This window comes from Suricata suricatta, chromosome 14 (genome assembly GCF_006229205.1).
Source record: "Suricata suricatta isolate VVHF042 chromosome 14, meerkat_22Aug2017_6uvM2_HiC, whole genome shotgun sequence".
NCBI lineage: Eukaryota > Metazoa > Chordata > Mammalia > Carnivora > Herpestidae > Suricata > Suricata suricatta.
The window spans coordinates 25,787,496-25,804,368 of NC_043713.1; the positions used below are offsets into that span (position 1 = coordinate 25,787,496).

Sequence of the window (16,873 nt, forward strand, 5' to 3'; positions counted from 1 at the left end):
TAAGCATCCAACTTATGATTTCTGCTCAAGTCATGATCTCATGATTCATGAGTTTAAGCCCTGCATTAAGCTCTGTGTTGACAATGCAGAGCCTGCTGGAGATTCTCTCTCTCTTTTTCTCTCTCTGTCCCTCCTCGCTCCCTCTCAAATAAGTAAATTTTTTGAAAAAGAAAAATATAAATAAAAAAATAATAAAGTGTGCACTTGGAAAGAAACTTAGGTGTGTGGCAGCTTCAGCTGGATGGAAACACACCGTGAGCCTCTAGGACTTGCTCGAGTCCTCTCTCCACTTCCCTCCTCCGTGTCCAGCCGGTCAGAGGTCCTCCTTCTTCATAAGGCTTCATTTTTTTTACGTTCATTTTTGAGAGGGAGTGAGGGAGGGACAGACAGAGAGACAGAGGATTCGAAGTGGAAGTCGGACACTTAACTGACTGAGCCAACCAGATGCCCCTTAGTCTTTCTTTTTTAAATTTCATTTATTATTGACAGACAGAGAAAGACAGAGCATGAGCATGTGGGGAAGTGCAGAGAGAGAAAGGGAGACACAGAACCCAAAGCAGGCTCCAGGCTCTGTGCGGTCAGAGCCTGATGCAGGACTCAAACTCATGAACTGCAAGATCATAACCTGAGCTGAAGTTGGTCGCTTAACAGACTGAGCCACCCAGGCACCCCCCCCATCTTTATTTGTAACAAAAAAAGGAATCCAGGAAGGAAATTAGCCTTCATGTAGGTCTAGGTCCTTCTAAACAGTGACCAACATGTCCTGGTTTGCCCAAGCTTGTCCAGTTTTTCAGCTGAAGTCCAGTATCCCAGGAACCGCCTTGGTCATGAGCATGCCAGGACAGCTGTCACCCTAGCCAGCTCTGTAGCAAAGCAAGCCTGGAGGAAACAAGATGAATTTTCCTTTTGCTCCCAAGAAGGAAGGGACTATGGAGCAAGAAGCATAGGGAAGAAATGGAAAGGAATGCCAGGAGGTGTCCACGTTGCTGACTTGGGCAAGAACTTTGCAGAAGGAGGACACAGACAGCAGTGAGACTGTGGTGTCTGTCCTTCGATCCCCTGTAGTCTTCACTAATGTTGACCACAAATATTCTTGCCAATGCTTCAAGCAAGTTGTTGGCTTGTTCTCCATGACTTCAGGAAAAGTACTAAGTTCTACATTGTGGTGTGAAGCAAGGACAGCACATATCAAAGAGTGAGATGATCTACAAACAGAACTAAGTCAGCCAGAGCAGAGCTTCAGTCTGAGGTGACTTTCAAGATGTAAGCCCCTGGAATACACTGGAATTATGGTGGGGGAGGGGAGCGGAATTGGACTTTACTCGACCCATAGAATGACAGTTTGGGTTTTAAAATGATTTATAAAAAAAAAAATTTTTTTTAAATAAAATGATTTATATACTTATTTTATTGGAGGGGGAAGAGATAGCATGTGGGGGAGGGACAGAGGGAGGGAGAGAGAGAGAGAGAGAAAGAGAGAGAGAGAGAGACTATCTCAAGCATCCTCCACACTCACTTTGGAGCCCGATGCAGGGCTCTATCCCATGACCCTGGGATCATGACCTAGGCTGAAATCATGAGTCAGATGCTCAACCAACTGAGCCACCCAGGCACCCCTGGGTTTTAAAAAGCCACTGACAACTGGATTCTGCAGTCCACTTTTACTGAGGACCAGCCACATGGGGGCCCGCTAGGGACTAATGGTATGGTTGAAGACCTAAGTCAACAAAACCTACAGCACTGAGCAGTAGTTGTTAGTTTAGGATAAGCAACCTCCCACCCTGCCCTTCGGGTCATGAAGTTCCTCTCCACCTGCCCCAACCTGCCTCCCAGATGCTCAGATGAGTCTTATTTTCTCTGCCAATCTCTACTCCGCATTTTCCAAAGACCCAACTCCCTCTCCCTTCTTTTCTGTTGGTAGAAGTCGTTTCCGGGACAACTCAGAAAGTACCTGATGATTCTTTGGTGTCTGTGCTGCCCTGTCTAGGTCACATCCTCACACATTCTCCCTAAGTTGGGGACCCCTTGAATCCAAGAGGCCTGGACTCAGCTGGACTAACAGCATCATGGCCCTGTTTGGACTTCCTCTCTGAAAAAGGGGCTTCTGCCTTCATTCTTCTTGCCTCTCCTGGTCGCCTGCTGGGTTCCTGTTCCCTCTGGCTCTGTCGCTTTCTGTTTCCAGTGTGCACAAGCACCTGGTCTGCTCAGAACATCTTTAGAGAGCCATCACTCAGGATTGTCCAACCTCACCAGTAGAGGCTGATTCACAGCCTTCCCAGAGTCTGAGGGAGGAAGTTGCCATGCAACCTGCACACAGCAGTGTTTTCCCTCTGCCCGGTAGCCCCACAGTGAGGCTCACAGTGAACCAGCGAGAGAGGCACACTCCTCTCGCACACTCACATCAATACTGTAAAGCAGGTAAGACCCCTGCTGCTTTCCAGATAAAGAAATTGAGGCTTGGGGAGGTTATTGGCTTCAGAGCATGACCATGAATCGGCCAGACCAAAACAGGAAACCAGACTTATCCCGTTGGCTGTCTAATATTCCACAATAACAGTACATCACCGTGTATCCATTCTAGTGTTGATGGACATTCAGGTTGTTTCTGGGATTTGGCTGTTACCCAAACATTCTTGAATATGATTACTGAGGTGCATTTTCCTGAGAATGGAACTACCTAGGAGCAGGATATGCACACCTTTAACTTCACTGGATGATGCCAAACTTTTTTTGCAAATCATTTGGAATATTTTACACTGCCACCCGGGGTTTCCATTGCTCCTTATCCTTGCCTACGCTTCTTTTTTCGCTTAATTTTTGTGGATCCAATAAGTGTGCAGTGGTATCTCATTATGGCATTAGTTTTCATTGCCCCAATTCCTAATACATTTGAGCACCCCTGTGTTGGTTTATTGGCCAAGCAGATTCCTTCTTTTATGAGAAGCATATTGAAGCCCTTTGCTAGCACCTTGCTTTGAACTCTTTTTCCTCCCTAGAGCATGGCACAGTCAATTTTTCAACTATATGTAGTATATAATAAGTATTCAATAATGGTCAATAATCATTTGTTCAATTGTGTTGAGTTAAGTAAGGGTTCTTACCCATTTTAAGCCTTCCACGCCAACCAGCAAAACAGTCCTTGACTTCTTAGTTCAAACAGACCTGTACACGCCTTGGCTATTTCATTCATTTCTACGATGGAAATACACAAAAAGAAGAGGGAATATGAACATGTATTCTATGCCTCCCATGCATTACATATTTTCTCCTTGGCTAGTTCCCAATAAATGCTTCTCTGAGTCAGGACACTGGCCCCAAATCTTTCAGGAGCTGAAAATCTGATGCATACAAAGAATGGTTGTTACCTCGGATGCAACTCACAGTCAACCACAGCCACTGTGCTTTCCCAAGAACGGTAATTTAAATCTCCCATACAGGTTCCTTCTCCATCTTGAACATGAGGCCTAGTCTCAAATCTGCCAGAGACAGTGAGGGAATAAGGACATCAGTTGGTCACCAGACAAGAAGCTGGGGACGAGTGGCCTCTCAAGGTGCTTCATGGCTTGTCTTCTTATGTCCTCATCTCTCATTGTGCCCATGAGGAGCTTTGGGGTTGCCCATCCAGAAATGGCTTCAACTATGTCCCTTTCAACTCATCTAACAAGAAGTCCAGCAGCAAGAATGCTCCAGAGTTGGTCTGTTCAGTGGCTTAACAAAGTCAGGTCTCTGAAGTTTCCTGAATCTTCCCCGTGAGTAACACGAAGGCTGAGGTGGCTTAAGCTTCAGGTCCTGTCATTATCACAGACAAAATCCTGCAGGACAGGTTCTTTTCAGAGTCTCTACATGAGGGAGGGTGATCTCTCCAAGAAGCCTCAGCAAACTTGCTCTGTTTTAGCAAATGGACCTTCCAAACCAGGCACAAGCGAAGGGAATGAAGAGACCTGGCTGGGGTTTAAGGCGATCCACATTTTCTTCCTGGGGCTGGGGACGGGTTGTCCTTCCTAAGCATTTGGGAAGAGGAATACTGGGTCAGGATGGGGCCTCCATGTGCCACAGAGGAGGAAGGGGCCAAGGTTAGCTATCTCAGTGTGCACCACGCCCTGGACCAACTTCCAAGTGTACAACCTGTGCGATTGTCTAGGTCTAGCCCTCAGCTTCGTGCAACGTTCTGCTATCTCCGGCTTAAATTTCTTGTAGTTTTTTAATAAGGAGCTCTGCATTTTCATTTTACACTTGCACGTTGACCTGCAAATTATTCAGCCGTCCAGACCACACCCGCCATGCCCTTCACACTGCTTCAACACACTGAACTCCCCACCCTGCTCAACACACCACAGCGAACACTCTGCTCGCTCTCCCTAAATCAGCGCTGACCGGCCAATGTAAAACCCCCGTGTCCTCTAGCTTCTGAACATTTGAAATGTGGCTAGTCCAAATTGAGATGCACCACAAATATAAAAAAACACACCAGAATTTGAAGACCTAGCACAAAAAACACGTAAAACAACTTATTAGTAGCTTTTATATTGATTACATATTGAGATGATAATATTTTGGATACACTGGCTTAAATAAAATATATTATTACAATTAATTTTATTGTTTCTCTTTAGTTTTTTTTAATTTTTAAAAATATTTTATTTATTTTTGATAGAGATAGAGCACAAGAAGAAGGGCAGAGAGACAGAGAGACACAGAATGTGAAGTAGGCTTCAGGCTCTGAGTGGTCAGCACAGAACCTGATGCACAGCCCGAATCCACTAACCACAAGATTATGACTGGAGCTGAAGTCGGATGCTTAACTGACTGAACCACCCAGGTGCCCCTCTCTACTATTTTTTTTAATGGTGCCATTGGAAAACTTAAAATTATGTATGTAACTTACATTACATTGTTTTATTTTATATTATTTTTATAATATATTATTGTATTTCATTGGACAGCACTGGCCTAGATCAATATGAATTCCTTCTCACTCACCCTGTCTTTTCTCACCTTTACATTTAGGTTTCTGCTCTCATGTAACTGGAAACTTCTTTGTGCTCCCTTGGCATCCTGCATGCTCGCTATTAGGATCAACTGTTTGCATCCCCCAAGGAAACTGTGAGCTCAGAGATGTTCTCATTCCAGCTGTAGCCACCACAGCACCTAATCCAGTGCTTGGCACATAGTAGGTCTCAATAAATTCATGTTGAGAGTGTTGCTTTCAGGGGTCCCCACACTTCAGGCTTTTCTTCCTTATTCGCTTCACCTACACATGCCTTCATCAAGCAATTCAAGATCATTGTTTCCAAGTAAGAGATGATGAAACTTTGCTTTGGGGATGACCCTCAACCTTAGCTCTACCTTGGAAGCACTCAGCTTTGCAAATACTGATGCCCGAGTCCCATCCCCAGAGATGCAGATTTAATTGGTCTGGGGTTGAGCTTTGAGCAAAGGGAGGTTACAAAGATCCCCATCTAACTCTAATGTGCAGTGAAGGCTAGAACCACTTAGAGCCCATCACCAAAGTCTTCCAGCCGTTGTTGTGGGTCCTCACACCCCCACCCCCACCCCCAAGCGGAAAGGAGGCAAGACCTTAGCAGGATCACCCCTGACAGGATGCACAAGTCTAGGGCCATTGTCTTCACCATCGAAGGAGTCAAAGAGCTCGTCTCTCTATTAGGCCTCTCCCAAGAACCCTCTCCCATCAAGTGCTAAGAACTCCACTGGGTCACCACTTTAGTTCACAGATGCCACCAAGCAGCCATCAGCTGGTAATGATTTCTGGTCAGATGCAAACAATTAAGTTAGGGAGAAAAGAATCCACATTCCATTACCAATCCCCTAAACGGCTCACTCCCTGGTCTAATTGCCTTCCAAGTTCCCCAGACAGCTGTGGCTAATAAGGCAAACACCCTGAAGAGCCAAAACTTGAACCCAGAAGGAAAAGAGCCTGGAGTAAATTGGAATGCTCAGCCCATGGCAGGGTCAGCCCTGAAAACTGCGGATCCGGATCCGCAAGCAGGAGAGCACCGCCCACCTCACTGAAGCACCTTCCCTCTCCCCTTTCCCTCCTCCCCTTTCACAGTCTCCAAAAAACTCAAGGCAACTGCAGCCTGATTTTTGATGGATTGGCCACTGCGTTTTATTCGACAATGTATATCACTCTGCCAATATGAATTTGCAAGATGGTAAAAATACAACCCCCCGAAAAGATTACATGAAAGGGGAAAAAAATCATTAGGCAATTAAGAATGGCAATAATTCACCCATATCTATGCTTTGGGAAGAAATATTGCCCCAGGGAATTAGCTCTGCTTATCACTCTGTCATCTGTCTGGGGTATGAGGGAGAGGAGGTTTCGTGTGCACTGCTGATGATTTCCTGCAGTATTTCTAAGCGTGATCAAAGCGAATGCCAGGCTTTTAATAGAACCCTGTCTCTCTTGGGGTAGCCACAATTTGTACATATGAAGCTGAGCTAAATTAACTAAACGTATGCATGCTGTAAGCACCTCCACATAAATTCTTTTCAGAGAAAGTGTCTTCTGACAATCATAGAATATTTGAGCCAGGAGAGACCTTAGAGGTCACTGGCCACCCTCACCATTTTATAGATGAGGACATGTGAAGCCCAGAGAGGGTAAGTAACTTTCCTGAGGCTACACAGCTAATGGAGACAAAAATATAACTAGAGCCCTAGACCTTCCAACTCACAGTCTGGCAAGAGTCTTTCTACTCCGCCACCCAGGCTTCTCTGCCAGCTCATTCTCCAGCAGACAGCTGCAGGGAAGGATACAGCCTACTCCCCCAAGGCACTAACTTAGAAACCCCAGTTCCTGGGACACCTTCCTTGGCTCCTACACCACACTCCAGGCTGCAGGGAGTGCTCCTCTCATGTTCTCCTGTCTCTATCTTCTACCTGCCTCATCATTACACTTCCCACACCATGATGTCGTGCTAATGGCCCAGCTTCTGTTGTGTGCGCCCAGCAGACTGGAAGCTTCTGTGAGAGGGCTGTTTCACGTTGATTCTGCTGTCCTCCGTACCCAGGATGTACTACGTGGCCTATAAATGTGATTTGAGGGGCTCCTGGGTGACTCAGTCAGTTAAGCGTCTGACTTCAGCTCAGGTCATGATCTCACGGTTCATGGGTTCGAGCCCCGCGTCAGGCTCTGTGCTGACAGCTCAGAGCCTGGAGCCTGCTTCAGATTCTGTACCTCCCTCTCTCTCTGACCCTCCTCTGCTCACGCTGTCTCTCTCTTTCTCAAACATAAATAAAACATTAAAAAAAATTTAAATGTGATTTGAATAAATCAGCAAGGTGCAGTTTTCCCTGTCACGAGGAGAAAGGAAAATGCCCTTTGTTCACTCTTTGTGCTTCAAGACGACAAGCCAGTCTCCTTAATCCTTTTAGAAAGGGCCCAGAGAGAAGGTCTTTGCTTGTGTGACACTGCAAGAAATTCCTGTCTGTGCTCCTGCCCTCCTCCCGCCTCACCCCCACCTCCAGCCAGACTCCTTACTCTGCTAGAAGATTCCATTGTCCAAACAGCCCAGCTGCCTCCACGTCCATGAACACACGAAGCTTATGCTGGGCTCTCACTGCTCTGCTGAGTTCCTGTTGAGCAAAGCCTTTCACTCCTTCCCTGCCCCTTGGGCTCCAGGGGGCAGTCTCTGGCCAGCCTCAGGCCACGCCCACTCTTACATCATTTCATCATTCACAGCGCCTGATCTGTATCACCCTGTCTGGAAATATTCTTACCATTGTGTGTTTGAAAATTGTGTCACGTGTGTAAACATCGATCCTCTAACAACACCGTGACCCTTTAACGAGTCACAACTTTTTTTATCTGTCGCGAAACACTGTAGTTGATCAGAAACTGTTCAGATGCTCACTGACTGGATGTGATGTGGAAAGCGTCTTGCACCTCAGGATCGGTCACCCACTCGTGGTGGTGTGACAGCGTAATCGAATTGCAAGACCTCTTAAAAGAGCCCAGAGGCCAAGGGAAGGGAGAAAGGGTTACGCGGCAGCGATCCTTCTCCGTTGGTTAGGGTTGCAAGCAGTCGCCTGGAATAGACACCTGACAAGAGTGCCGTGGCACAGTGTATCTTACAAACATGGCCCATCCCACAGGTTTCTATCTCATAAACAGATGGGGTTGGCTTCCCCACTGGCCTCTGCGGCTGCCTCAATGCACGGAACACAGCGGAAGCGCCTCTGTGAAAGCCAAGACTATAGGTCATAAAAGAGAAGTTGGCTTCTGCCTGGACCTCCCTTCCTTGGGATGCTTGACCTTGGAGCTCACTCACCATGTTGGGAGGCATTCACGAGCCACAAGGAGAAAGCACATGTAAATATTCCAGCTGCAGGCAGCTAAGAGCCTGGATCAGCAGTCACCAGACCTGTGAGCAAGGAAACCTTCCGTTAACTCCAACTCTATGCCCTTCCGACTGACCCCAGCTGACCCCAGGTAGAGTGGAGGTGGGCGAGCCTGCATGCCCAGACTGCAGATTCATGAGCAAAATGACTGCTGTGGTTGTTTTGAGCCTCAGAGTTTTAGGGTGGTGTATTACAGATTAGACAATCTGAAGGAGTGCTGAACGAAATCAAACGTTATTTTTCTTATATGACGGAGTCCTGGGGAAGGCAGCACAGGTGTGGTACTCAAGGGGCCGGCTCCTTCTCCCTTCTCTGCCCACTGCCCTTCACATGTGACTTTGGTTCTTGAGATTGTGAGCTGGCTGCTCCATTTATGGGCATCACATCTAAGGTTTGGGCCAGAGGAAAGGAAGAGGAGACAGGGAAAAAAAGGAAAAGAAAAAAAAGAAAAGAAAGGTCTTGTGTCAGCTGAGTCTGCCCTCTTTTACAAGAGACTCTTGCAGGGTTTTGTTAAGATTACATAAGACACGGGCACAGTGCTGCAGCCCCCCACACCTGTCCCCATGGGGGCCCCTCTCTGCTCCGTGCTGCAGTGGGAGAGTGCCACTACCCCCACTCTGCTGAGTCTCAGTTTGTTACCTGGAAACACAGCAGCCCCGTGAAGGCCCAGGGTCCCATCAAGCCCCTCCTGTTGACAACTCTGCTCCTTTCCTCCCGCCACAAAGCTCAGACATGAGTCAGCCAGAGAGACAGCTGCCATGGCCCCATTCCAGGCTTTCCCATGACTCTTCTGTCAACACAGACCCTCACTCTGTTCAAGTCCCACTGACCCCACCACAGCCCCTCACGCATGCTCAGACACATATCGCTCTCTGGAGACAGGCTGGGCCCACACCCCCAACTAGAGGTATGTGAGCTTCCCAAAGCTAATTTTATGTGTCAACTTGGCTAGACCCCGGGGCCCAGATATTTGGTAAAATATTACTCTGGCTGTTTCTCCGATAGTGTTTTATGGATGAGATTAAAATTTAAATTGGTGGGCTTTGAGAAAGTAGGTGATCTCTGGAATATGTGTGGGCCTTGTCTAATCAGCTGAAGGCCTGACTAGAACAAAAGACTGACTTCCCCCCAAGCAAGAAGAAATTTTGCCAGCAGACAGCCTGTGGACTTGGACCACAACTCTTCTCTGGCTCTCCTGCTTCCTGGCCTGCTCTCTAGATTTTGGACATACCAAGCTTCCACAATAGTATGAGCCAACTCCTCAAAATAAATCACTATCTATCTATCTATCATCTATCTACATGCATGTGCCTACACACACACACACACACACACACACACACACACACACACACATTGTTGATTCTGTTTCTCTGGAGAATCCTTGACTCAAAAAAACAAAACAAAACAAAACAAAATACAAACCTGTATCAAAACTTATTAGAATATCCTCTTACTTGAGAAGTCCAAGGAAAGTAAAAGCAATTTTCTTCCACTACTAATTGCATTAGGTGCCAAGGGGGAACAAACGTGAACATGACACAGACCTTGTTCGTAGGGAGCTCATAGGCTGTTGGGTCACACCGCACACCAGCATTTCCCAAAGTGCGACCTATTCTATACCAACCGTGAGATACACACTTTATCCAAAGGACTCCTTGGTCTGAGAAGTTTTGGAAACACCACTCAGAGAGATTTTAATGAGATTGGCCATACGTATTTTGGTTTGCTCAGTGCAATTCCAGTTTGTACCAGTTGTCTTGTGTCATTAATAATGGCACCCTGTTCCTCTCTAAGTGTCCTCAGTTGGGTCATAAATTATATGGTCACCCTTTTATAATTATGTGAGCATATTAAAGGCTCTGAGTCATCCTGCTTTTTAAAAACCCACTTAACTGTTAAGCCTGGTCTTCCCCCAAATCCGTCTGAGTATGGAATAATTTTTTGCACTAAACATCAATTAAAATATTACTCCCAGGCTCAGCGTTCTAGGAACACTGCCATAGATGGAAGTTACAGTTCAGTAACCTACACACTCGGCAAATAATACGGACGAGAGTATCAGGGAAGACTTCCTGAGGAAGGGGACATGCCCTGGGCCATGAAGAACGAGCAAGATTCTGATAGGAAAGAAGAAGGAAGGAAGACACTCTACATGGAGAAGCAGCATCCATTAAAGTTTGTTGTCCCAAGTGAGAGGGAAAGAGAGTCTTGAAACAGCTACTTTGAAGAAAGGGTTTCTCTCCTCTTTATTATTTCTATTCTAATGCCCTGTTTGGTTCATGGCTGTCAACCATGAGGGTGTCATCTCCTCATTGGGATGGACAACAGGGAGTCCCACTGATGGGTAGGAACCTAAGAACCAGTTGCTGATTGGTAGGTTGACTAAAGAAGGAAACTCTTATTGAAATAGTAAATACAGTCGCACAGATACCGCTAGAGTCAGTACCCATCAATACCAGTTTCTGGAATATCTTTATCCAATGTAAGCTGATGGCTCACATTAATCTAGCGATGGCCACATCATCAAGGAGTTGAATCGGTGCTGTGGTTAAAAGCCACCAGCCTATTGGAGCCTGGGTGGCTCAGTCAGTTGAGTGTCTGACTTCTGCTCAGGTCATGATCTCATGGCTTGTGAGTTTGAACCCTGAGTTGGGTTCTGTGCTGACCATTCAGAACCTGGAGCCTTTTTCAGATTCTGGATCTCCCTCTCATTCTGCCCTTTACCCATTTGTGCTCTGTCTCTATTCCTCAAAAATAAATGAACATTTTAAAAAATGATAAAATTTTTAAAAAGCCACCAACCTCACTCATCCAGTGTAGCAAAGGACCTATTTTGGGGTTTGAAGGTGGCTGGTCCTCATGCTTGATTCTCAGAGAGCACGAGGAAGGTAGAGGCAACAGACTGTGAGAACAAGGTCCCCAAATGGCCCATGTTTGGTTTTGCTATAGCTCATTAGAAATTCCTTGAGGGCAGGGATCAAGGCATAAATGTTTCTGATATGTAACCTACAGACTTAGCCTCCTACCCAACAGGCACTCAACGAATTATTCTTCAAGGAGAGATGAATAAGTGTGGAATTCATGTGCAGAGACCCATTTCCTTATCCATCAAATTAGGTTAATAACTTCTGTCCTCTTGTGTTTAGTAACTGAGAAATCCGTTGGGTCCCCACACCCCTTAGCATTTAGGTCAGATTGACCCAATCATTGCATAGATTTGGGTAAGTCCAAAGTCTTCCCCAATATCTCTGTAAATCCTAACCTTGGACCCCCAAACCTCAGAATTAGCTGTATTTGAAGAATTTCTGAACTTACTATAACTCACTATCTCGATTGCACATAGTGTTTTCCTGGCTCAGGACTCAGACTAAAATTTCCATTAATTTCTAGACATACCATGCACACGGGCCTTTAGGTATGCAGTGAACTCTGCTCAGTGTTTGAAGAAGTGGAGAGATTTCTACCATGCCAAACTACTCAGAAATTATACCAGACATCCTAGCTCAAGGGTGCATGGCTGGCTCAGTCAAAAGAGCACGCAACTGTTGATCTTGGGGTTGAGTTCGAGTCCCATATTGGGTGTAGAGATTGCTATAAAATTATTAAATTAAATTAAATTAAATTAAAAAGATGTCCTAGTTCATTAAGAAAATAATAATAAATACAAAAGGACCTAAGCCATTTCTACAACTTGGGCTCCATACTAGTCTACGCTCCTCCCCCTCTCTCCGGGTCGTCTCTTGCTCTTTTCTCTATGGAGCAAAAGTTCAATTTCTCCAATTTCCTTATGCAGAGTAGTTCTGCTCTTTGTCACCCAAACTCTGCCTCAGCTCCCCCTTTACACAGTCCAGGGTCTCCTCGAAGCCCAGAAAGGATCACCTCTAAAGGCCAAGGCAGTTAAGTGCCTGGACACTTTTCTCTTCCATAGTCTTCAGGGTATGAGAAGCAGTAGGTTGATCCCTAGTTTTCCTTACAACATTGAAGTGAATCAGGAAGCTAGTTTCAGCAAACTCCCAAACCATTTACATGTAATTGTGATCTATCCTTCTGAGCTTAATCTTAGCTGGATGTTCTTATTTCCCCTGTGCAATCATTCCCTTGATCCCAGCATCAGAGAATGCAAGCTTATTTTAATACAGACCTGAGTCAATTCTCCTTTCTTTTCCATTTTCCTACAGTGCTCATTTATCACTTAAAATCTTTGAGCAGATATATACAATGCCCTGCTCTTGTATAGACTTGATGTCTATATGGGGTTCTCCCAGAAGCAGAGACTGAGATAAGGATTGGGGTGCAGGTCATTTTTTGGAAGGTGACCCCAGAAAGGGATGAAAGATCGGGAAGAATTGGATGGAGGAGAAAAAGCCAACTTACATGATCATTGTCAAGGTTGCAACTGTCAGCAGTTGGTACTCTTGTCCACAGGATCTCTGAAAATTAGAGAGAATGCCATTTTGAATATTCTGTCTGCAGGATGGGAGGTTGGAATATTTGTATACTGGCTCCCATCCTCTAGTGGAAGAGAGCTACCCCAAGGTCAATAATGTCTTTGCTTTCTGGGATACACTTGCTCATTGGTTAAGCAAATTCCTTCTAAAGAAGGCCCTGGGGTAGAAGTCATGCACTTGAAATGGAACTAAGCCAGCATGTATCTGAGCTCATCTGGAACCTCCCCTTCATACTTGCAGCTGAAATCAGAGGTGAGCGGACATGAGGCACCAAAATCTTCTGCAGCACTCAGTAAGAGCTGTTTGTTAAAAGTCAAAGAGAAGATGCTTAATCATAGTTCACCCTTCTTCACAGGCTCTGAATGAGATTTCAGAATCTCTACAAGATTGAAATTATGCTTCCAAGTGTAACTGTGATGTGTCCTGGCTTCCTGTGAGTTGTTATTTGGTCTTTTATCCAACATTGGTCCTTCTGTCTTAGGTGCATGTGGGGATAACACTTCCTTGCCACCTGGGCATCAGTATGGTCATATGGTTACTTTGGCCAATGAGATATGAAAGGAAGTAACACATGTCACTTCCAGATAGACTGAAAAGCCAGCATGTGATTCACTTGGTCTCTTTTCCCTCCCTCAGCAATCTCGCAAGTGTTGAGACAGAGGCTTCCTAAGTCTGGGGCCCTGCATGACTGTGAAGCACAGAGCCCCTTGGAGACCCCTGATGGATATGTAGCTGAGTAGGAAATATGCTGAGTGTTTGGGGGCTCTTTCTAACTGTAGCATCACCAAGCCTACCCTTACAAATACAGTCCCTGTCTGGAAACAACACCCATGGAGTTTGCTTCTTGCATAGTTTAGAGGTCAGATACTTATAGATGGAGTGGGAATTATTCAGAAAAAAAGCACATTTAGAATATGTAAGATTTCACTAAGACAGCACATTATGCAGCTGAAAGTTAACTAAATTATTTTATCTGCTACTGTAGGCCATTTGAGCCTCTATGCTCTTCCTTTACCATAAAAATGTATCCACCTTCCTCCTTCCTCCTAGGAAAGCAATACCCAGGGGAAGGACATGACACATATACAAAGTTATACATCAATCCCCTGAGGAGGAGGGAAGAAAGGGAGAAAAGCTTTGTTAACATCACATTGTGCATTTTGGCACATCACTTCTTAGGTCCCCCAGCTGGCTCTGCAGCCCCTTACCCAGATGGGAGCATGCGGGCTTGGAAAGGTGATGTGCCTTTCACAGCCACATGGCTGGCTGTCCCACCACCCCACTGCCTCTGAATACCAGGCACAACATGGTCAATGGCTTCATTTTTTGTCCCATTTATTGAAATATAATTGATATAGGACATCATTCAAGTTTAAGGTGTACAACATAATGATCTGATGGAAGGATATATTGACAAACGGTGGCCACAGTAAGTTAGTTAACATCCACCACCTCTTAGAGTTACGGATTATTTGTTATCCGTGTGACAAGAACGTTTAAGATCTACTCTCTTAGCAACTTTCGACTATACAATAAAGTACCATTGACCATAGTCTGGCTTGGTTTTTCCTTTTTAAAACAAGATGTGTGACTATGATTAGCCTTTCATAAATCCTGTTTCCCACCAAAGTGAGTCTAAACTTCTCTTCTCCTCTTGTTACTTCTGTGACTCTTCCACTTGTGTAACTGCCTCACCTTGTCCCCGGCTCCTGGGACACCTTCCTCCATGGCCTCCATACGCTCAATGCTACCCGCCTAGTAAAATTCTCCTGAGCTCAGAGCTGGAAGAGCGAGCTGAGCTATCAGGCCAGCTAAAGCAACAAGCCAAAAATGGGCAGCCACCCTGTGTACTAATTATAGACGAAGCGGCTCATAGGAAGTATGGAACCAATGAGATCAGCCTATCTATACCTCCCATCATGCTTTCCTTCCTCGGTGCCCCCATTGTTCCAAATAAGCCATCAGGCACCATCAACTTCACCAGGAACTATGTGTGTATTAGCTCATGCTTCTTGCGCAACAATCTCTCTTCCTGGGTGGAGCTCTATCAGCTCCGGATGATGCCTCTGACAGAAAAGGCTGCCCAGTCCTGGTCTCACTGTAGGCAAGACAGCCCAAGAGTCTGCTTGGGGTGAACCCTCAGGCTGCAGGTCCTGGGCAGAGTCAAAGGGATCCAAGCCTCTTCTGCAGACTCACCCTCCCATCTTCTCTCCATCCCCCCCAAAAAGAGGGGAAAATCAATTTCAATCAACGTGGAATGTAATATTATCAAATGTCAGCTGCTGAGGTCATGCGCTTTGAAAATTATCTTTGACAGCTTCTGGTCGACTTAATTAAGTGCTCCCCAAAAAGGGGGGAGGGAGGCAAAAATACTCTGATTGCTAGCTGCTCTGTCTTTGTGCTTTAGAGCTTCTATTGACAACTCTGAGCAAGATTGCCTTAGGGGGTTTTATTGATAGATTCGCGCCTGATATTGGAATGATTCTTGCACAGATAAATCACATTTAGATTTGTTAGTAATTGAGGAGAATTGATTGGCGCAGGAGGGAAGCCCCCAAGGGGTGGTCTCCTTGTCCTCATTGCTGGAAGCTCAGGGGAAAGTGGGGAGGGGTGTCATCAGAGAACCGAGAGCCTGCAGGGGGGACCCAGACCTCATTGTTTACCTGTCAATTCCGACTTCCTCGGAAACTTGCTCCACATTGTCCCCTCCCAAAGGAGGGGCACTGAGGGGAGGCTGGGAAAAAGGTTTGTTCCAGATACATTTTGGAGGCGCTGTTGTAGGAGTATCCCAGGTCACATGACCATGACCTCAGCCTAAATCTCTCTTTCTTCCAAGTCTGACAATGCGGCTTCGCTTCAAACACTTCAAAGACTTCTGTGCAGAACCAAAGAGTCCAAACCTCTCAGTGTGGCCTCTGTGGGCTGGCCCTGCCCAAATCCAGCCTTCTCCCCACCTCTCCTATAAACCCGAAACTTCTAACCTCCTCCTCATCTCTTTGGGGTCAGTTCTCTGGAGGGCACATTGTGGCCTCAGCTGAGACTTTCCCAACAACTGAAGGCTCAAGCAGGTGGGCACCAAGGGGACCCCTAATAGGGAGATGTCCAAGCAGGGGAGGTCTTCTGCTTAAAAACACCTCATGAGCCACCCCAACGCACAAAACCAAGCCAGGCAGCGTGGCTGTGTGGCCAGGACCCAGTCAACTGGGCCTTTGTTTCTCCCCCACCCCCCATGTGTGGGGGCCCTTTAGGATGATAATGAGCACAGACTGAATACCACTGACCCAGTCCAGCTTCATGAGTGTCCAGACAGCTGACGCTCAGGGTGGGAAAGTGGTTTGTCTGTGACCTTAGAGCCAGTGACAGGTTCAAAGCCAGGTTTCCAACTCTCAGACTGGCCCTTCACTAATCATTTGCTTTCATCTATGCCATACCACCCTTCTCGTTTCACACTTGAGACAACTGAGGCTCAAAGGCATGCAGTGATGTGCCCAGGGTCACCCAGAAAGGCACAGCTGTAAGCAGAAGTCAAAGCCTGATGCCCAAGTCCTGGCTGAAGGTTTGGAAACACTGAGCCTTGCTCCTGGGGTGGAAGGTAACGACCACGTTCCGGGCTGGCACCTTCAAATGCAGGTCTTCCTCCTCTGCGTCCACCCCTTCCCCATCCCTCACGACAGATGGGAACATTTGGCTTTTTGTGTCTCTGGTCCTCACCCTCCACTTCCCACTGTGTTCCTAGATTCCCTCCTCTCACCGGTTCCTGTCCAGCTTGTGACTGGGAATTGTAGCAAACAATAAAATCATGCAAGGAAATTGATCAGGGAGGCATAGCACTTGTACCTGGAAAAATCTCCTAACCCCCAAGATCCCTGCAGAGGAAGCACAGGAGGGGGTGAGCGCCTGGATGAGGTTGAGCTGCCCCACCCCCACCCCTGGTGACCAGCAGTGACTGCTGCCCATGCCACCTGGTGCTGCAAAAAAGTGAGGTTCTGGGTCCACATGGTTCTGGGGTGGCAGACTCATTTTTCTTTTCATTGTTAAATGTGATAGAGCCAGTCCAT

At 46.3% G+C, this 16,873-nt stretch overlaps 1 long non-coding RNA gene across 1 annotated transcript in view; it reads right to left on the reverse strand.

The window, feature by feature from the left end:
• Window positions 1–3,701: 3,701 nt before the first annotated feature.
• The window catches only part of LOC115278020, a 50,257-nt gene continuing 37,085 nt past the window's right edge, over window positions 3,702–16,873 (reverse strand). The window contains exons 2-4 of the long non-coding RNA XR_003902637.1: window positions 12,742–12,797; window positions 8,295–8,387; window positions 3,702–4,001 (exon numbers count right to left, since the gene is read on the reverse strand). This is a non-coding gene — a long non-coding RNA (uncharacterized LOC115278020). The remainder of the gene's footprint in view (window positions 4,002–8,294; window positions 8,388–12,741; window positions 12,798–16,873) is intronic.